General features: G+C 44.3%; 1 protein-coding gene across 2 annotated transcripts in view; it reads left to right on the top strand.

Annotated features, from left to right (window-relative positions):
* Positions 1-383: 383 nt before the first annotated feature.
* The window catches only part of kcnj16a (potassium inwardly rectifying channel subfamily J member 16a), a 59,670-nt gene continuing 39,162 nt past the window's right edge, over positions 384-20,891 (top strand). For both annotated transcript variants that reach the window (XM_028791751.2, XM_051918965.1), the window contains exon 1: positions 384-774. The gene's annotated coding sequence lies outside the window, so the exon portion shown is untranslated. The remainder of the gene's footprint in view (positions 775-20,891) is intronic.

Here is a 20,891-nt window from a genome sequence, read left to right as displayed (position 1 = left end):
TCTATCTATCTATCTCTTTTATAGTGCCTTTCAGCACACAATCATCAAGGTCTGCTCCTCTCCAAACTTTCAAAAGACCCCAAAACAGGCAGGACGGCTATGATTTGCACCGCTGTGAAGACCTAATATTTCACACACCCCCCACACAAGCAGTGTTCCAGAGTATTGCCTAGGGTTGTGTGATGGGTCTGCCATAAAGACAATGGAGTTGTTGAGGAGCCGGAGCCGGGAGCTCAGCCCAGTCCCAGTATGGAAGTGTCCTCGGAGTGCTGAGCAGAGGCCTCTCACGGGTTAATCAGTTGAATGAGCAGCAGAAACGCAGGAATGCACGCTGAGGTATTTCTTGTTTACAAGCTGTGTTGCAAGTGAAAGCTTTTCAGAGCTCACTGAAGCAGAACTGCTAAGGCTGCAAACATCATGCGTGTGTAGCTGCGTTTCCCACCCACCAGAGGAGGTGTCAATGTTTAACCAGAGAGCTCCAACTTAGGGCAGCTCCTCCAGTCCGCTGTGTCTGTGCTCACCTGCACTCACCTCTCTACTGGCCAAATTAAAAATAAAGAACAGAAAACAGCTGGCCTGTCTGTTAGCATTCTGGTCTTGAGCGTCAGTTGCTCCTTCATTCAAGAGGACACATCACTTAGCCAGTCCACAGCTGGTCTGTGTGTCTCGTGTGCTGCATGAAGATGCCTGGAGAGTCCAGCTAAGAAGAGTGAAGTTTGTGGATGAGCTTCCATAGGCGGACACTGGAAGGTGATCTGCAGCAGCTGCACCCAGGTAGGTGATCGTTCATGAACCTGCAGGTTCAAGCGGGCAGGTCACTGGTATATCTGTGCCAGTTTGCATTGGTGACCAGGAGGGAATACACTAAAGACAGCTGGACAGTTGAAGTGTGGGCTATCATGGTATTGTCTGTTAATCAAAAGGGCTGGGAAGATATCTGCAGCTTTTGAGATCAGAGGTGTAACATCTCAAATACCTGATGTTCTGTTTCTCTATCCCATGCTGAACTTATCTGTGAGGTGGGCACAGCTTGTAGGGTACATGATAAACTATTTACTATCCATCCATCCCTCCATCCATCACCAAACCCACTTACATACCCACTTCTATGGCAGAAGGCAGGAGCGTATCCACACCAGCACCACCTAACCTGCATGCCTTTGAACTGTGGGAGGAAACCGAAGCACCAGACGGAAGCCCACATGCACATGGAGAGAACATGCAAACTCCACACAGCACTAACATTGTGCCTCAGTGCCACCCTAACCATTACCTAATAGCTCTAAATTTGTGATGAAAGTTCTTAGCGTTTCTGGAATGGCATAGCAATGGACAAACCTGCCTTACCAGTCCAGGGTTCCGGGTTCAAACCCCAGCTTCTCTTCATACCACCAACACTTCAGTTTCATCTCACCTCTAAAAAAACGGTTAACTGTAGAGTTGTGTTAGACTTGATGCCCTCACCATCCGCTGTTGGCACAAGAAGGTTTGTGAAATTAATAAATGTATAACTCAGAAGGCAGTACCAGGGGGGGACACGGGAGAAAGTGACGGGCAAACAGAGTTGAAAGCCACAAATCCCAGCTGCACCTACACTCTTTCACACGAGACTGAGACCCCCAGAGAGAACATGCAGACACGTCACAGTCAGGAAGTGCTGCCCGCTCAGTCGCCCTGTGTCATTTCATTCTTCTTCTGGTAATCGATTAGAGCAGGGGTCCCCCAATTCCCGTCCTGGAGGGCCCCAGTGGCTGCAGGTTTTCATTCCAACCCTTTTCTTAATTAGTGCATTGTTTTTGCTACTAATTAACTTTTTTTGAATTAATTTCAGTTGAACTTTTGTAGGATTTGTTCATCATTTCTCTGAATTGCGTCATGTTTTTCCTTAAATGGCACCCAAACAGAAATGAAATGTGGAGTGAGGGAGCCAACAGAAGACCAACTAAGTCAGGGCCTCAAACTCCAACCAGTTGTCGATTCTTGTTGCTAACTAAACCCCCTGTTCTTTAATTCCATGGCTTGTTGCTGCTCTCATTGTGCATTAGCAGACATTTCCGAAATTGTTGATTTTCTCTTTTCTATGAGCTCTGGTCAAATGTTTTGTGGACCCGAACAGATCAGCATTCCTGAGACCTTCACCTTTCTTTATTTTCGGACGTTATGTGATGGACACAGTTTGCTGGTCCTGTTTTGGTTCACTTTGTATCTCATTATTGTTTGGCTGCTAATATGGAGGGCGCAGTGGGTGGCGCTGCTGCCTGGCAGTAAGGAGACCTGTGGCTTGCTACCCTGGGTCCTCTCTGAGTGGAGTTTGCATGTTCTCCCCGTGTCTGCGTGGGTTTCACTCCCACAGTCCAAAGACATGCAGGTTCGGTGCATTGGTGATCCTAAATTGTCCCATGTGTGTGTGTTTGGTGTGTGTGTGTGTCCTGTGGTGGGCTGGCGCCCTGCCTGGGGTTTGTTCCTGCCTTGCACCCTGTGTTGACTGGGATTGGCTCCAGCAGACCCCCGTGACCCTGTAGTTGGGATATAGCGGGTTGGATAATGGATGGATGCTAATATGAAAAATTAAAAGATCCTGTATTAACACCCTGCGTGGAGTTTGCATGTTCTCCCCGTGTCTGTGTGGGTTTCCTCCGGGCACTCCGGTTTCCTCCCACAGTCCAAAGACATGCAGGTTAGGTGGATTGGCGATTCTAAATTTGCCCTAGTGTGTGTTTGTGTGTGTCCTGCGGTGGGTTGGCACCCTGCCCGGGATTGGTTCCTGCCTTGTGCCCTGTGTTGGCTGGGATTGGCTCCAGCAGACCCCCGTGACCCTGTGTTCGGATTCAGCGGGTTAGAAAATGGATGGATGGATGGATGTATTAACACAAGTAGATACAACTGATCAGGTATGCTAAGCAATTCAGGCATATGCCATATTTCTTTGTTAATGAGATCAGACAGGAGCTACCAATATTTCATAACCCAAAGGATGGAGAAGGGGGGGGGGGGGGGAAAGTTAAATGGGGACAGCCTGAAGTCAGAAAATGGGGAACACATACTGGTCGGGAGCCGGCCAGGAAAAAAGGGTGGCAAGGAATGGTACTGAATGACAAGATACAGGGAATATTGGTGGCTAAATGGAGGGCCCTGCAGGTGGCTGGCACCCTGCCCGGGGATTGTTTCCTGCCTTGTGTCCCTGTGCTGGCTGGGATTGGCTCCAGCAGACCCTTGTGACCCTGTAGTTTGGATATAGCAGGTTGGACAATGACTGACTGACTGACTGACTGACTAAAAGGAGGGCCTGAGAGGGGCGAGCTGGAGTTTGGGAGTCAGGGTAAGCAGTGAGGCCAGAGTGATAAGAAACGGTTATATATATAGACTGTAACTCTTCTTATTGTTTATTGCAGTAAAAACTGATTACTCTGTTTGCCTGTATCCTTCGACTCCTAGAGCCTTCTTTCAAGGTAAGAATCTTCGGTGCATTTTACGCTCCAACACTTAATTAAGGAAAAAGAAACAATGCAGGGGTTTCTGAGTCTTCAAGAGCAATGTTATATCTGTGCACTGTGTTATTATTGAATTTGGTTATGGTGGCAGGGTGGCGCAATGGGTAGCGCTGCTGCCTCGCAGTAAGGAGACCTGGGTTTGCTTCCCAGGTCCTCCTTGCGTGGAGTTTGCATGTTCTCCCCGTGTCTGCATGGGTTTCCTCCCACAGTCCAAAGACATGCAGGTTAGGTGCATTGGCAATCCTAAATTGTCCCTAGTGTGTGCTTGGTGTGTGGGTGTGTGTGCCCTGCGGTGGGCTGGTGCTCTACCTGGGGTTTGTTTCCTGCCTTGCACTCTGTGTTGGCTGGGATAGGCTCCAGCAGACCCCCGTGACCCTGTAGTTAGGATATAGCGGGTTGGATAATGGATGGATGGATGGATGGATGAGTTCGATTATGCAGCCTTGTGCTGTAGGTCTGCCTTTTGTGAGATGAGCTTGATTGCTTTGGCCTGAGAAGTGTAAAAGAAAAGAAGGAGACCATAAAAAAGGGTTTTAGGGTGTTGCACTTACCCTCTGTCGACGTCTCGCTCTTAGACATAAAAAGCAAGTCAAAAGAAGTTAACCCTTAAACTGCCACATACTTGGGGGAGCTTAATGCACCCCTGGATGCCAAATGCTTTTTTGCTACACTTAAGGAAACGTCACAATTCGCCAAGGAAAAGTGAAATTTTAATGGAACATATAGTTTTTTATGCAAAACTATAAAAAAAAAAACTACTGCAACATTCTATTATTAAATGTACAAGGTACAACTGACACCAGTGATGAAATTCGGTAAATCACCAACTGCGCCAACTGAGCTTGAACTGGCGGCACGCAAGCACGCTGATACTGGCAGGCTAGTCTAGTGCAGCGGCTCAATCCCAGGGACAGTGATACTGCATTGCTGTAGGGGGCACCAGTGGTCATGAGCTGGCTGCTCAACGAATATACGTCACTGATTGTTCAGCTCTGGCATGCTGAAAAATTGCACTGGGAATCGACTATAGTCGGTTCTGGTGGTTTAAGGGTTAATTGACAGCCAGAACAGGTCACTCATTAAGGAAAGGGTTGGAATGAAAACCTGCAGCCTCTGCGGCCCTCCAGGACTGGAGCTGGGGACCCCTGGATTAGACAATGTTACCCACCAATGGGACGGTAGCCATCTGGGTTTGAACCCGAAGTCAGTTTTAGAGTCTCTTCACATCCTCCTGCTCTGACTACCCATATTTCCTAGAGGACACAATTCAGTGTAGACAGACTCACTGGGTGGATGCCATTGAAAATCGTGCTGTCGGTGACCATGTCACGTTGCATTTCATGCCATTGAATGCTACCGTTGGTGATCGCCTTGCTCAGGCGTGAAGAGTCGGTGCCTTCTGGTGTTTCACTGTCATCTCACAGTTCTGTAGAAGGACGCACGATAAGAGGGTGATTACTGAATACTGCGTTACTGGAATGTAGACTGTGCATTTAATGGGAGAGTACAGCATTATGAATTGGGACATTGGCGCACGCAAATGGATTTGGGGTCCCGCACTGGTGTACATAGGAGACAATCCTGTCAGCACGTTCCTGTACCTCTTTTCATTTCTAAACATCCATATGATATGGGCAACTGTGGAGCAATTGAGGTTTGGTTGCACTTTCTGCTGAGCCTGTCTCAAAGTCAAGCCATTGTTCTTAGCTAAACAGGTCAGCTTGATGGACTGAATGTTCTCCTCTCATTTGTCACATTTCTTACATCCTCACGTTCATCTGAGGTCACTCTCCTTTGTCTTTGCGCTTGACCTCTTTGTCGCCTTCATCCTTGGCCTCAACCTCTGCCTCCTCTCATGTCCCTCTGTCTCAATGGAGCATTACCATCAAGTTCTTATGGGTTTGGCCGTAAGCTGGGATTGCTTCAACTGTGGGAGACAAGGTGTGGAGAATTAAGAATTTAGCCTGTCCCATTTTGAATAGCAGTCTGTACCGATTTGCTAAGAAGTGAGATTAGTGGTTTCAGTTGTTGTTGCTCTTTTCTTTTTCTTCAGTTATTTGCCTTAAGGCAGGACTTTGAATCACCAGTTCCTCGGTTGTACTCTGTCTTCTTTCAGATAATATAACATGTCCTGCCTGGGCCTTCTTCTTGAGCTCTTTGCCTCCAGTTTACCCTCCAGCACTGTTCTCAACCATCCGTCTCCTCTTAGTTCCCATCCCATCTGGTTATGGTGCCTTCTTCTCACTGTTTCAAGCCTGCACCTTCGTTCATTAAACCTTTATCTGTAGTTAATATATCCATCCAGCTAATCTTCTTCCATTCTTCTCCTGAGCCACAGTCCAATCTATTCATATCTCCTCTCCTCATTGTCCATACAATGCAACACTCCATTCCACGATGACTATTTGCATTTCTTCAATCCATCCTGTTTGTTAGCAGTTTTGAAGGCTGCTTTTCCCATTGCTATGGTTCTCCTTTGTCTCCTTCCATGTCCTTGTTCTCCTCTTATCTTCACACCTCGAAGCAGTATTAGCCTCCATTGTTGTCCAAACCAAGAGAACTCACCTGTAGACCAGTGTTTCTCAACCTGTGGGGCGCAAAGAAACAATGGAAATCGAAAGTAGAGGCGATTTATTGAAACAAACTCGGCAATTGCAATTGTTTATGGTAGAAAAATCACACTGAGTATGACGACTGTCGGCTCAGGGGGACGTAATGACGTAGAATACCGGAAGTGTGGAGAAACTGTGAGGAAATAAAACGCTGGTTCCTTCCTGCTGACTCCATTTTGGGTTTTCTTTAGTGTCTCACAGCTCCAGGGTTCAGTTCAGACATTTTACGTGTTTGGTGGAGTGACGTCCTAGCAGCCTCTCCAGGATGCATTCCTGTCTTCTGTCCGGCACTGCATGTTCTGCCTTCCTGTCTGGTGTAACGTGTCACTGTGAATCGGATAAAGCAGGTCTGAGATGCTAATCCATTATCTAAGCAGTCATTTGTAACATCACCCTCTGACTCCATATTTGACACTGGTTAATGACACGGCCTCTCATCTTCGTGCACTTGAGTTCAGTTCCAATCCTGACTCCATTTAGTCTCACAGCTCAGGGGGTTTAGGATTCAGTTTAATCTTCTTCATGGTCGGTGTGTGATGTACTGTCACTCTCTCTGGGGTTCATTCTTGCTGTGTGCTGCTTGTTGAGGATTCACGTCTGGCCTAGCATGTGAGTGTGAATTGGACAGAGCAGGGCCGAGATGCTAATCCATTATCTACAGAGTCATTTGTAACATCACCCTCTGACTTCATATCTGGCACTGGATAGCTACGCTGCTTCACATCTACAGGGACTTGAATTCAGTTCCAATCCCGGATCCTTTCTGTTGAGTCCATTTTAGCACCTCCAGGGTTCAGTTCAGACTTCTTCATGGTCGGTGGGTGATGCACTGGTGCTCTCTATGGGGTTCATTCCTGTCTTCTGCTCAGTGCTGCTTGTTTTGGATTCACGTCTGGACCAGCATGTGACTCTGAGTTGGATTTAGCAGGTCGGAGATGCTAATCCATTATCTATGTAGTCATTTGTAACACCACCAACTGGCACCATACTTGCCACTGGAAAACGGCACTGCCTCTCATCTTCATGGACTTGGGTTCAGTTCTAAGCCTGGTTACTTCTTGTTGACTCCAGTTGGGTCTTCTTTAGTGTCTCACAGCTCCAGGGTTTGGTTCAGACTTCTTCATGTCCATTACATGATGTCCTGGTGTTCTCACTAGGCTTCTGTCCAATGCTGCTTGTTTTGGCTTGGTAACATCAAAAATTTGACACTGGATAGCAACACTGACTCTCATCTTCATGCACTTGGATTCAGTTCCAGCCCTGGATCCATCCTTTTGACTCCATTTTGGGTTTTCTTTAGTGTCTCGCAGCTCAAGAGTTCAGTTTCAGACACCTTCGTGGTCGGTGGGTGATGTCCTAGCAGTCTGTCCAGGGTTCATTCCGGCCTTCTGCTTCAATGCTGCTTGTTGAGGATTCACGTCTGGCCCAGCATGTAAGCGAGACATGGACAGAGCAGGGCAGAGATGCTAATTCATTATCTACTGAGTCATTGGTAACATCACCCTCTGACTTCATATCTGACACTGGATAGCTACGCTGCTTCACATCTACAGGGACTTGAATTCAGTTCCAATTCTGGATCCTTTCTGTTGAATCCATTTTAACACCTCCAGGGTTCAGTTCAAACTTCTTCATGGTTGGTGGGCGATGTCCTGGTGGTCTTTCTGGGGTTCATTCCTTCCTTGTGCGCAGTGCTGCTTGTTTTGGCTTCACGTCTGGCCCAGCGTGTGACTGTGAATTGGATGGAGCGGGTCTGAGATGCTAATTTATTAACTACGTAGTCATCTGGAACATCACCCATTGACTTCTTATTTGACATTGGGTAGTGATGCTGCAATTGAGTTCCAATCCTGGATCCTTCCTGTTGACTCCATTTTGGGTTTTCTTTAGTGTCTCGCAGTTCAAGGGTTCAGTTCAGACTTCTTCATGGTTGGTGGGCGATGTCCTGTTGTTCTCTCCAGGGTTCATTCCTGCCTTCCGCTTCAAAGCTGCTTGTTTTGGCTTCATGTCTGGTACAGCGTGTGACTGTGATTGGATGGAGCAGGTCTGAGATGCTAATATATTACCTATGCAATTATTATTATTATTATTATTATTATTATTATTATTATTATTATTAGGCTGACAACTTTATCCAAGGTGACTTTAAGATACAATTGGTGCCATTTCTTTTGTTTTTCCAGTTGGCAGATGAAGTGACTATGACCCATTGACTTCATATTTTACAAAAAAGAAATAAAAATATTTTTATTCTGGAGATGTAATGATACCATCCCGGAAAAATGAAAAGTCCTTGTTCCAAATAAAAGAAGCCCCTTGCTGTCTTTGCGTTGTGTATGCTCATCCTCAGTAACTCCCCACTTTCCAGAATGACGGCAGTGAGCCTTTCTGTCATTGTTAGTGAACGTGAAAAGTGACAAAAACGCAAAGGGGGCGACACAAAGTAGGTCACCAGCTGTGGGCTTCTGAAACTTCAAAAAATGCAGCAGGGTGACGGTTTGTGGCTCCTTCTAAAGTTGACCTCAGCATGAAGTGGAATTTCTAGTGCAGGCCGTCAGGGCGACTTGTGGCCTACTAAAATAAAGAGAGAAAAACTGGAAAGGGGGCCTTGTTCAGAGAGTCTTCATTGATTTTTTATTCCAGTTTTATTATCTGCAGGCCAGACGTATTAGAAATGGGTGGCACAGTGGATAACATTGTTGAATCCTGGCTACAGAGACTTGGATTCAAATCAGTTTCATTATCTGCATTTTATTTTGTGGCTGGATCATCGGTTTGGGTTACTGCCTCATTGCTGCAAAGTTCTCTCCTCCAAAACATCAAACAAACGTCAGATTGGCGTAACATTCACGTGTGTTTAGAGGACTGGTTTGAAAGTTCAAATACCGTAGTCATTTAATCAAAGAGCTACTTATCACAGTTTTGTAACAGTGAGTCATATTCAAAAATAAAACGAAAAGAGAATGGAATGCCAAGTGTTAGTAAATGACATTACCTGCAGCCTTTATAATAGCACTTTACAGCGTCATGTAGTTGAAAACACAGTCCAGATCAGCTTGTGGTGGCTCCATGGCTTTCACAGACAACCGAGTACAATTCAGAGGATGTCAAAATGGCATCAAGTGATGTCCTGTTGTCAGTTGTGGAGGTTCTGTGAGTATCTGGGCATCGAATTTCCAAATGCAACATTTTTAAGGAATTGCCCAATAGAGAGGTAAATTATCTTTGGAAGTCTCAAGCAGTGCTTAAAGAGGGACAGTAATTCTGCGCTTTGCCGTTTGGAGTTTTTTCGACATACCAGCAGTTGTTTGATGTCAGTCGGGACTCATCAGTATGCCGAACTCACACTTCTGCTTTCTTATCCACGTTTTCTTTTGTTACCCCATGCTGGTGCTATCTATCTATCTATCTATCTATCTATCTATCTATCTATCTATCTATCTATCTATCTATCTATCTATCTATCTATCTATCTATCTATCTATCTATCTATCTATCTATCTATCTATCTATCTATCTATCTATCTATCTATCTATCTATTGTCAAGCACAAACATATAGAGAATATCTTTGTGGCTCTGATATTGTAATACCTGCCTCAGCAGAGAGGAGGCGCTGTCAATAACCATTTCTCTATCTTCATTCGCACTTTGGACACTCGTCAGACAGAAGACATGTGACCCAGCATTATGCCTCCTCCACTAAGCTCTTTTTGTTCCAGGTTGAACACAAAAAAAAACAATTCATCGGAAATGAGCAGTCAGATGAGAACTTACATTAGAGCTATAGGGACTGATCAACTTGCACTGGCTTATTGTGTTTGGCTAAGTGCTAAACCTTTCAGTGGCGTAGTCGGCAGGATCAACAATGGAGCCACAGTAAGTTCATTTGGACAGAATTCATAAAGTGGTGAAAGTCTGAATTGTGGATGAAGATTGAAAAATAATAGTGATATTATCTATCTATCTATCTATCTATCTATCTATCTATCTATCTATCTATCTATCTATCTATCTATCTATCTATCTATCTATCTATCTATCTATCTATCTATCTTATCCTGCTTACTACACTAAAAATTAATTTTTCTATCTATCTATCTATCTATCTATCTATCTATCTATCTATCTATCTATCTATCTATCTATCTATCTATCTATCTATCTTATCCTGCCTACTACGCTAAAAATTAATCAATCTATCTATCTATCTATCTATCTATCTATCTATCTATCTATCTATCTATCTATCTATCTATCTATCTATCTATCTATCTGTCTATCTAATCCTGCCAACTACACTAAAAATAAAATCTATCTATCTATCTATCTATCTATCTATCTATCTATCTATCTATCTATCTATCTATCTATCTATCTATCTATCTATCTAATCCTGCCAACTACACTAAAAATAAAATCTATCTATCTATCTATCTATCTATCTATCTATCTATCTATCTATCTATCTATCTATCTATCTATCTATCTATCTAATCCTGCCAACTACACTAAAAATAAAATCTATCTATCTATCTATCTATCTATCTATCTATCTATCTATCTATCTATCTATCTATCTATCTATCTATCTATCTTATCCTGCTTACTACACTAAAAATTAATTTTTCTATCTATCTATCTATCTATCTATCTATCTATCTATCTATCTATCTATCTATCTATCTATCTATCTATCTATCTATCTATCTATCTATCTATCTAATCCTGCCAACTACACTAAAAATAAAATCTATCTATCTATCTATCTATCTATCTATCTATCTATCTATCTATCTATCTATCTATCTATCTATCTATCTATCTATCTTATCTTGCCTACTACACTAAAACTAAAATCTATCTATCTATCTATCTATCTATCTATCTATCTATCTATCTATCTATCTATCTATCTATCTATCTATCTCCTATAAAAAGCGGATCTCAAACCCTGGTCTCCTACCTACATTCTCCTCATCTCCTGTCTTATTGTGGATTCAAAACATATGCAGATCCCTTCCTTTTTTCACAGTTGTGCTGCACTGCAGCCTTTAAATAAGTTAAATGTATTTAAATGATGTGTCTGCGCCTCTTACCTCAGATTGGGTTTAATAGACCAAAGGGGAAGTGCAAGGTCAAAAGGGAAAGTGTAAAATCAATAAGGCCCTCAAACATGTTAATGAAAGCTGACACCATCTACCATTGGCTTTTGCAGCATGAGAACAAAAACACTAAAATATCCAGTTGACGCGAGTATTCAGACCCTTTTCTATTGCACTTGAAATTTGTCTCAGGTGCCTCCCATTCTATTGGTCAACGTTGAGAAGTTTGGAGTCCAGTTGTCATCAGTTTAATCGATTGGATTGATTAGGAAAACCTGACATCCATCTATAGAAGGCCCAAAAAATTGGGCAAAACCAAGCCATGAGGTTGAAGGAATTGCCTGCAGTGCTAAGAGACAGGATTGCAGACACAGATCAGGAAAAGATACAAAATCAAACATTTGCAGCACCGAAGGTTCCTAAGAACACAGTGGGCTCTGTAATCCTTAATAAGAAGAAGCCCGGAACAACCCCAACAGTTTACTTATGTTCAGGCCCGGCCAGTACTTGGATGGGAGGCTTGGGTGGCTGCTGGCAAAGGTGTTGGTGAGGCCAGTAGGGGGTCCTTACACTGTGGTCTGAATGTGGATGCCAGTATCCTAGTGCAGTGGCGGGGACACAGTGCAATAAAAATGGCACCATCCTTCAGATGAGACTTAAAACCGAGGTCCTGACTCTCTGTGGTCATAAAAGATCCCTGGGCATCCTTCATAAAGAGTAGGGTGTATTCCAATGTCCTGGCTAAATTGCCCACCACGGCCTGGCCATTCCAGCCCCCTAATCATCCCCTGTCCCTAAACTGACTCTTGTGACGGGATCCCACAGCCATTACCCAGTCTGTTCGCCAGCTGGATGGAAGGACCGGGGGTGAGAGCATCCACAAGGCATCACCTTCCCTGGGACGCTAGAGGGTAGCCCTCCTGGGTGGCTGTGGAAACCACGGATTCCTGCAGGGCACGCTGGGAGTTGGAGTTTGGTACAGACCATCTTATTACATCTTACCTGAAGAAGAGGCCTGGGTTGCTTTGAAAGCTTGCATGTTGTAATCTTTCTAGTTAGCCAATAAAAAGGGTCATTTTGCTTGACTTCTCCCTACATCCATAGTGGCTAACATGGTCCAACACCCTAGGCCTAAAGTCGCGATCTAAAAGATTTCAGCACATGTCATTTCTCTAAAGTGTAAAACACTCCAAATGTACCATGCAGTGACTACAAAAATGAATTCACCCCACATGAGCTCAAGAAGGTAATGAGAACTGCACACCAGCAGTAAGGCCTAAACTACTAAACGAATGGCAGCCTGCAGTAAATTCACTTCACTGGATATTACAGTTTTTCTGAATTTCCTAAATCTCTTTGTCTCAAAACACTAAACACAAACTCTAAAATTCAAGCTACACTCACAAAACCTTTGACTTGTCTTGCAAAAGCAAACATTTGACTCAAAACTATTTTAAGTTTACTCAAAATCAAGCACTACTGTCAAAAACCACACAAAATTCAGCCAATGTGCAAACACAACTTAGCAGCGATTACACACTACATAAATAAATACAAAACACTGCGGGATAGCGAGAAAATAATATTTATTTATTTATTTATTCATTTATTCTTGTACTCACATTTTAACAAAAAGAGAACTGCAGCAAGAAAGTTATATATATATAAAAAAAATTATATATTTTTACAGCATATTCAGCCTCAGCATCACGCCTCTGTGCTGGGTCAGGCCACAGGACTTCATCCACATCACATGCTATGGTCTCCCTTGCAAGGCAACAAGGAAAGAATCCTTTAGCATGCCGAATCCAGCCCTGGCAAGATTCCACTCCTATCTCACCACCTGCTCCATTCATTGCTTGAAGTAGATTTTCCTGTGTGTAAAGGTTTCGGTCGTATACGTTCCATCTCCATGCCGAGAAAAACTCCTCAATAGGGTTCAAAAAGGGAGAGTATGGTGGAAGGAACACATTCATAAAGTGCTGCTCATTGTGAAACCAATCGCGTATTCTTGGACCGCGGTGAAAGCTCACATGGTAACATACATGGGATGCTCTGCCTGCTCGCGATCTCTCTGCTCAAGCAAAGCATCCCGTAGACCATCCAGGAATGTTACTAGAAGTTCGGTGTTCTATGGCCCAACAGTAACATGACTGTGGAGAACCCCATAGCTGCTGATGGCAGCACAGATAGTTATATTTCCACCACGCTAGCCAGACAGTTCAATAATGGCACGTTGACCTATGACGTTGTGACCTCTTCTTCTCCTTTTTGCTAGACTGAATCGAGCTTCATCCATGAAGATGTATTCATGAGGCCTAACCATTGAGTCAAGCTCAAAGACTCTCTGTATACAGTGACAACAAACTACATTTAGTTCTGTGACCCTGTGTTCGGATTCAGTGGGTTGGAAAATGGATGGATGGATGGATAGTTCTGTAAATGACTATGATGTATACATGTGCTGCATCCCAGACAATACAGTATACATTCCAGTACTGAGTTTACTGTAAAAGTTTACTTACTTGCACATATTGACATCGTTGCTCTTTCACTCTCTCACAGTTTCGCTCAAATGGTACCCGATAAACTTGTTTCATCCTTATCTTGTTGCGTTGCAGGACACGGTCAATTGTTGACAGACTCACACTATTTATTCCCTCAAAATGTGTGTTGTCTTTTATAACCCGCTGCTGTATTTCACGCAGTCGAATTGCATTATTTATCCATAATAAGTGTCTCCTGGTGTTGTGAGCACATGCGTGTTCTTCCACCCTCATGTGGCCATCTTTCAATTCTAAAAAAAATACCATTTAGTTATAAGTATACTTTATATATATGCACCGTGGCAGATGTTAGCAGATTGCTGGCCAACCACAAGCGTTACCTGGTAGGTAACCACCCATACAATCAGATTGTGACACAGACTTCGAATGCCGTGAATGTAATTACCCCGATCTACATGCTGTCAAATAAACGAACCACACGCCGTGGCGCAACGTTAGAGGCATCGCCTCTGGCGCTGACGTCCGAGGTTCGATTCCCGAGAGGGAGTGCAGTGGAGTGTGTACGCCTGATGAGCCCAGAACGAGTGTGAAACACGTGTCGCGTACTCTTTGCATTTATCTGACAGTAAACTATTTCAACCATATATATATATATTGTGAGAGATTAAGGTCTCCGTGACCCCTTGAACCCTCTGAGCAGACGTCAGACACCATATAAAAGTCCAAATAATCCTTTTATTTAGACAAATATGTGCACCAAGCACCCTATACTCTATAACACTCATATACAACTAATCAATAATCAATACAATAACCACCACTCCCAGACACGTCGCCACCCTTCCTCCCAGCTCAGCTCGGCGTACTGGGCTTTCCCATAGTCCTTTATACTCCCTGACCCGGAAGGGGTTCCTGGCACAACCCACAAGTCCGTATTCCTTCCGGGTCAGGATAAACAGTCCTTTTCTTTAACCCGGAAGTACACAGTTTCCTCCTGTCCTGGGATTTTGACGTACTTCCGGATCATAGGGCATATAAGAGTCCCCGGGTTTCCCTACAGCGACTCCTGGTGGTCCCCAAGGCATCCAGCAGGGCTTCGCATAAAAACTACATAGTCCATGAGTCCCTGCTGGAACTCGGGGCATGTCCATGCTGCAGGGAAAGCTCCACCTGGCGGCCTGGGGGTATTGGCCGGAATGCCAAGCCGGCCACATATCACAATATATATATATATATATATATATATATATATACGAGGGGGGACCCAAAAATAACCGGAATTTTGTTGTTGTTAGGTTGGTACTTGTAGTACGTGGTTGGGCCGCTAGGGCGATCTAGTTATACTCCTCACAAGTCAGTCTGCCAAGTGCCATCAGTCTGGAAGGTTGTGCTTGTGTTCAGTGAATTTTTTTGTAAAAGTAGTTTTGTGCAAGCGTCGTTTTTTTTACGATGGCCGATTTGAAGCTTCGCAAGATTTGAAAATGAGAAGAGTTTCTGCAAAATTCGTCCCGCGATTGCTGACAGCAGATCAAAAAGAGCGTCGCCTGGAAAACTTGTCGTGAAATGAAGGATCAGTTTGATAATGACCCAGATTTGTTTTTCCAAAATTATTACAGGAGATGAATCGTGGTGCTACAGTTACGATCCTGAGTCGAAACAGCAGTCCAGTCATTGGAAAACCGCGAATTCTCCTCGAGCAGAAAAAAAAGCTCGGCAGGTGAAATCAAAAGCGAAAACAATGTTGATTTCTTTTTTTGATGTGAAAGGTCTCGTGCATTATGAATTTGTTCCAGCAGGTCAGACTGTAAACCAAGCATTCTACCTAGCGTCTCGGGAATTGCAGATCTGACATTGTGGTCAGCAACACAGGAGCGCCGCAGGGGACTGTACTTTCTCTGGTCCTGTTCAGCCTATATACATCGGACTTCCAATATAACTCGGAGTCCTGCCACGTGCAAAAGTTCGCTGATGACACTGCTATCGTGGGCTGCATCAGGAGTGGGCAGGAGGAGGAGTATAGAAACCTCATCAAGGACTTTGTTAAATGGTGCGACTTAAACCACCTACAACTGAACACCAGCAAAACCAAGGAACTGGTGGTGGATTTTAGGAGACCCAGGCCCCTCATGGACCCCGTGATCATCAGAGGTGACTGTGTGCAGAGGGTGCAGACCTATAAATACCTGGGAGTGCAGCTGGACGATAAATTGGACTGGACTGCCAATACTGATTCTCTGTGCAAGAAAGGACAGAGCCGCCTGTACTTCCTTAGAAGACTGACATCCTTCAACATCTGCAGTAAGATGCTGCAGATGTTCTATCAGATGGTTGTGGCGAGTGCCCTCTTCTACGCAGTGGTGTGCTGGGGAGGCAGCATTAAGAAGAAGGATGCCTCACACCTGGACAAACTGGTGAGGAAGGCAGGCTCTATTGTTGGCATAGAGCTGGACGGTCTGACATCCGTGGCAGAGCGAAGGGCGCTCAGCAGGCTCCTATCAATTATGGAGAATCCACTACATCCACTTAATAGGATCATCTCTAGACAGAGGAGCTGTTTCAGCGACAGACTGCTGTCACTGTCCTGCTCCACTGACAGACTGAGAAGATCATTCCTCCCCCAAACTATGCGACTCTTCAATTCCACCAGAGGGGGTAAACGTTGAACATTATTCAAGTTATTGTCTGTTTTTTTGTCGTATACCTTCCACCGCCATGCCGAAAAGAACTCTTCTATGGGGTTCAGAAATGGTGAGAATGGTGGGAGATACTGCACGAGAAACAGTGGGTGGTCAGCAAACCAATTTTGGACTGGGGCTGCATGATGAAAGCTCACGTAGTCCCATACTACAACATACCGGGTTCTTGCATGGTCTGCATCATTCATACGCTCTGGTGGAATGAGAATGTTATGGAGTCTGTCCAGAAATGTTAGAATATGGCCTGTGTTGTATGGTCCAAGGTTGGCATGACAGTGGAGGGCACCATGCATATTGGAGATGGCAGCGCACATTGTGATGTTCCCACCACGTTGGCCAGGAACATCTATAATGGCTCTGTGGCCAGTGACGTTTCTTCCCCTTCTTCTGGTCTTTGCTAGGTTGAAACCAGCCTCATCTATGAAGATGAACTCATGTGGGATTGCATGAGCACCCATTTCCAGTACAGTAATCCCTCGCTACTTCGCGGTTCACTTTTCGCGGATTCACGACTTCGCGGATTTTATATGTAAGCATATCTAAATACATAACGCGGATTTTTCACTGCTTCGCGGGTTTCTGCGGACAATGGGTCTTTTTACTTCTGCTACTTGCTTCCTCAGTTGGTTTGCCCAGTTGATTTCATACAAGAAATGCTATTGGCGGATGGCTGAGAAGCTACCCAATCAGAGCACGCAGTTAAGTTCCTGTGTGCTGCTGATTGGCTCAGCGACGGAGTGTTGCATTAACCAGGAAGTCTCATCTCACTCATTCACCAAGCACCAACAGAAGATGCAAATGATTGCAGAAAAGGTAAAAGTTTTGGATATGTTGAAGGAAGGGAACAGCTACACCGCTGCAGGACATCGATTCTCTTTATTTAAAAAGGAGGAAAAGCATATAAGATCTACGGCCGCAGTGTCCTTTAACCAGGGTGCAAAACGAGTTGCAAGTGGACGTGATAAGGCAGTAGTATGGATGGAATCTGCTTTAGGAATCTTTGCAACAAGGTCGACGACGTCATGACCGCCTACAAGCTGCTACGTGTACTTCGCTATACAGTAAGTGTAAACTTATCTACCGATTTCATATTGCTTAGCAGTTGTCCCTGTTTTTAATAGAGTAAATGGTGGGTTGTAAACAATACAGGGAGGGTTTAAAAACGTCCAAATACACGTTAAATAATTAAATAAATGTGGTGTCCCTACTTCGCGGAAATTCAGTTATCGCGGTCGGCCTTGGAACCTATCTCCCGTGATAAGTGAGGGATTACTGTACTCCCTGAAAACAATGAACTAAAATCAGTCAATATGGTGTTATCCAGTACACTGGGAAATAATGTTGCGTGTAATGTGCTGCAGTCAATATTGTACTTACATCCACATATACTCGTCTGAGCTCTTTGTTTCTTTGAGAGTTTCTCTCAAAAGGCACCTTATACAATTGTTTCAGGCTGATTTGGTTTCGCTTGAGAATGCGAGCCAATGTGGACAGACTGACTCGTTGAATGTTGGTGAATATGGTGTTGTCTTGGATGATGTTGCTTTGAATTTCACTTAATCTGATTTCATTATTCTCCAAGACCAAGTTTACAATGGCAGCTTCCTGTACCCCTGTGAACATTTCGCCCCTTCCTCCACCATGGTTGCGTCTCTCAGTCCTTTACAAAAACAAAAAACAAAAATATAGGGCTTGGACAATGCAGCCTAAAGATTCCCCCACAGTAGAGTAAATTGGACAGGAAACTTGTACAGTTAGTGTATGACATTAGCCATTCAGGTGTCACCCAACTGATACACTATGACATGGGGTGTACTACACAGTGTGAAAGACATTTTGGTTGCATACCTGTGCTCCAGTCTAAATGTCCGGATGACAGAGGCGACAGTAAAACGGCTCAAGTTGGGCTGCACTCTACGTCCAGCCTCTTGCATTGTCAGCCCATGGTTGATGACATGATCAACTAAGGTTGCTCTGATTTCATTTGACAGTTGCTGTCTTCTTCGCCCATGACCTCCTATACCAGCTCTACCCCTACCTCTCACTCTTCCTCCCCCTCTCTTCCTCACCCTCCCTCTTCCTCTTCCTCTCTCTGCAATGTCTTCCATTGTTCTTGAAAACAAGGTGCTCACCTGTGGTCTTTTTATAGTGCTTACTTCCTGATTGAAGTGGTAACAATTAACCATTGAGGTGTTTGGCCAGGTGGCACATATATTTTACATTTACATTTACATCAGTCTATCTATCATTTAGCAGACGCTCTTATCCAGAGCGACTTACAACAGTGCTTAGTAGTCTACGACTGTTCTTCAGTCTTTAAGGCTAGGATTAAATCTACTGTCATTAAACAAGTTACCGCTGACCAAGTTGTACACAAAACCATGCTAGAAGAAAAGAGTAAGTTGAGTACAAAATTTTTTTTTTTTTTAAGAGAAAAAGGGTAGAAAAAAGTATGGGGACTTTAGTCCCCCAAGTGCTGTTTAAAGAAGTGTGTCTTCAGACGACGTTTGAAGACAGTGAGGGTCTCCGCTGTTCGTACAGCAAGAGGAAGTTCGTTCCACCATTGAGGAGCCAACACTGCAAAGAGTCTTGATGCATGTCGTCCTCTTCTTTTAAGTAAGGGTGGTTCGAGACAAGCAGTGCTTGATGTTCTGAGACAGCGAGAAGTGACACGCTGCTTGACCAGTGCTGATATGTAAGGTGGTGCAGTTCCAGTTTTGGCCTTAAAGGCAAGGGTTAGGGTTTTGAACCTGATGCGGGCAGCCACAGGGAGCCAGTGCAGGTTCCGTAGAAGAGGTGTAGTGTGTGAGAATTTGGGAATATTAAAAATGAGTCTTGCAGCTGCATTCTGGATCAATTGAAGTGGTCGTGTTGCCTTTAGTGAAAGTCCAGACATCAGAGAGTTGCAGTAGTCCAGCTTAGAGATGACCAAGGTCTGGACGAGAAGCTGAGTAGCCTCTGTAGTAAGAAAGGGGCGGATTCTCCTGATGTAGTAAAGAAGATATCTGCAGGACCTGGAGAGGTTGCTGATGTGTGGAGAAAAAGACAAGTCTTCCTCTAGAGTGACACCAAGACTTCTTGCCGTTTTTGAGGGGACGATAAGTGAGTTGTCAAAAGAGATTGCAAGGTCAAGATTCGAAGATGAGTTGCCTTTGATGTACAAGAGTTCAGTCTTGCTGGGATTCAACTTGAGGTGGTGGGCAGTCATCCAAGAGGAGATATCAGCAAGGCAGTTTGAGATGCGGGTTGAGACCTGCTGGTCATCTGGTGGAAAGGAGAGAATGAGTTGAGTGTCATCCGCATAGCAGTGGTAAGAGAATCCATGTCAGGCTGTTACCTTCCCAAGAGAACCTGTGTATAAGGAGAAGAGAAGGGGTCCTAGGACAGAGCCCTGAGGAACACCAGTGGTCAGTCTTCGTGGAGCTGACTGGGAGCCTTGCCAGGCAACTTGGAATGTCCGGTCAGCAAGGTAAGAAGCAAACCATTGCCAGACAGTGCCTGAGATCCCAAGACTAGAGAGAGTTTCCAGAAATATCTGATAGTTGACCGTGTCAAAGGCTGCAGATAGGTCCAAAAGTATGAGGACTGAGGACAGGTTGGTAGATCTGGCTGTGTGAAGTGTTTCAGAGACAGCAAGAAGTGCAGTCTCAGTAGAATGAGCTGCTTTGAATCCAGACTGGTGAGGGTCAAGAAGGGCGTTATTAGATAAAAACACATTAAGTTGGTTATAAACTGCTCGTTCCAGTACTTTAGAAAGAAAAGAGAGCAGGGATACTGGTCTGTAGTGGTTAACATCTGAGCAGTCCAGAGTAGGTTTCTTAAGAATTGGTGTGACAACAGCAGACTTAAAGGCAGTGGGAACATGACGAGTCATTAGGGAGCCATTAACTATGTGTGTGATGTGTGGAAGAAGATCTTGAGAGATGAGCTGAAACGTGCCTGAGGGGATCGGGTCGAGTGAGCATGTTGTGGGGTTGCTGGCCATCAGGATCTGAGACACTTCCTCGTGAGAAAGTGGAGTGAAGTGATGAAGCTGGGTAGCACAGGTCGGTTGAGAGTGGGTGGGCAACATGTCAGTCTGAGGGAAGGAACTATGGATAGTAGCAACCTTATCCTCAAAGAATGTAGCAAAGTCCTCTGGCGAGAGAGCTGGGGAGACAGAAGGAGATGGTGATTTAAGCAGTGAAGAAAAAGTGGCAAAAAGTTTGCGAGGGTTGGATATGGATTCATCAAACATATATTGGCCAATTAGCTCATGTTCTGTCCTTTTGAATGGCAGTGTGTTGCAAAGGCAAACATGTGACTTTATGTCAGATTGTTGTGTCTTATGCAGAGAACCGTGTTCAGTGCATTTAGAAAGTGCCATTTTGAATTGCAAAATGTGTGTAAAGCAGGAAATGTGTTTAAAGTTTTAGAGACTTGAGAAGAGGTTTTGCTCTCTGTGTGTCAGTTTGAATAATTGTGCTATGAATGTCATTTTT

The sequence above is a fragment of the Erpetoichthys calabaricus genome, chromosome 14, assembly GCF_900747795.2.
Source record: "Erpetoichthys calabaricus chromosome 14, fErpCal1.3, whole genome shotgun sequence".
Classification (NCBI taxonomy): Eukaryota; Metazoa; Chordata; class Cladistia; order Polypteriformes; family Polypteridae; genus Erpetoichthys; species Erpetoichthys calabaricus.
This window is presented reverse-complemented; position numbering and strand designations above follow the sequence as displayed.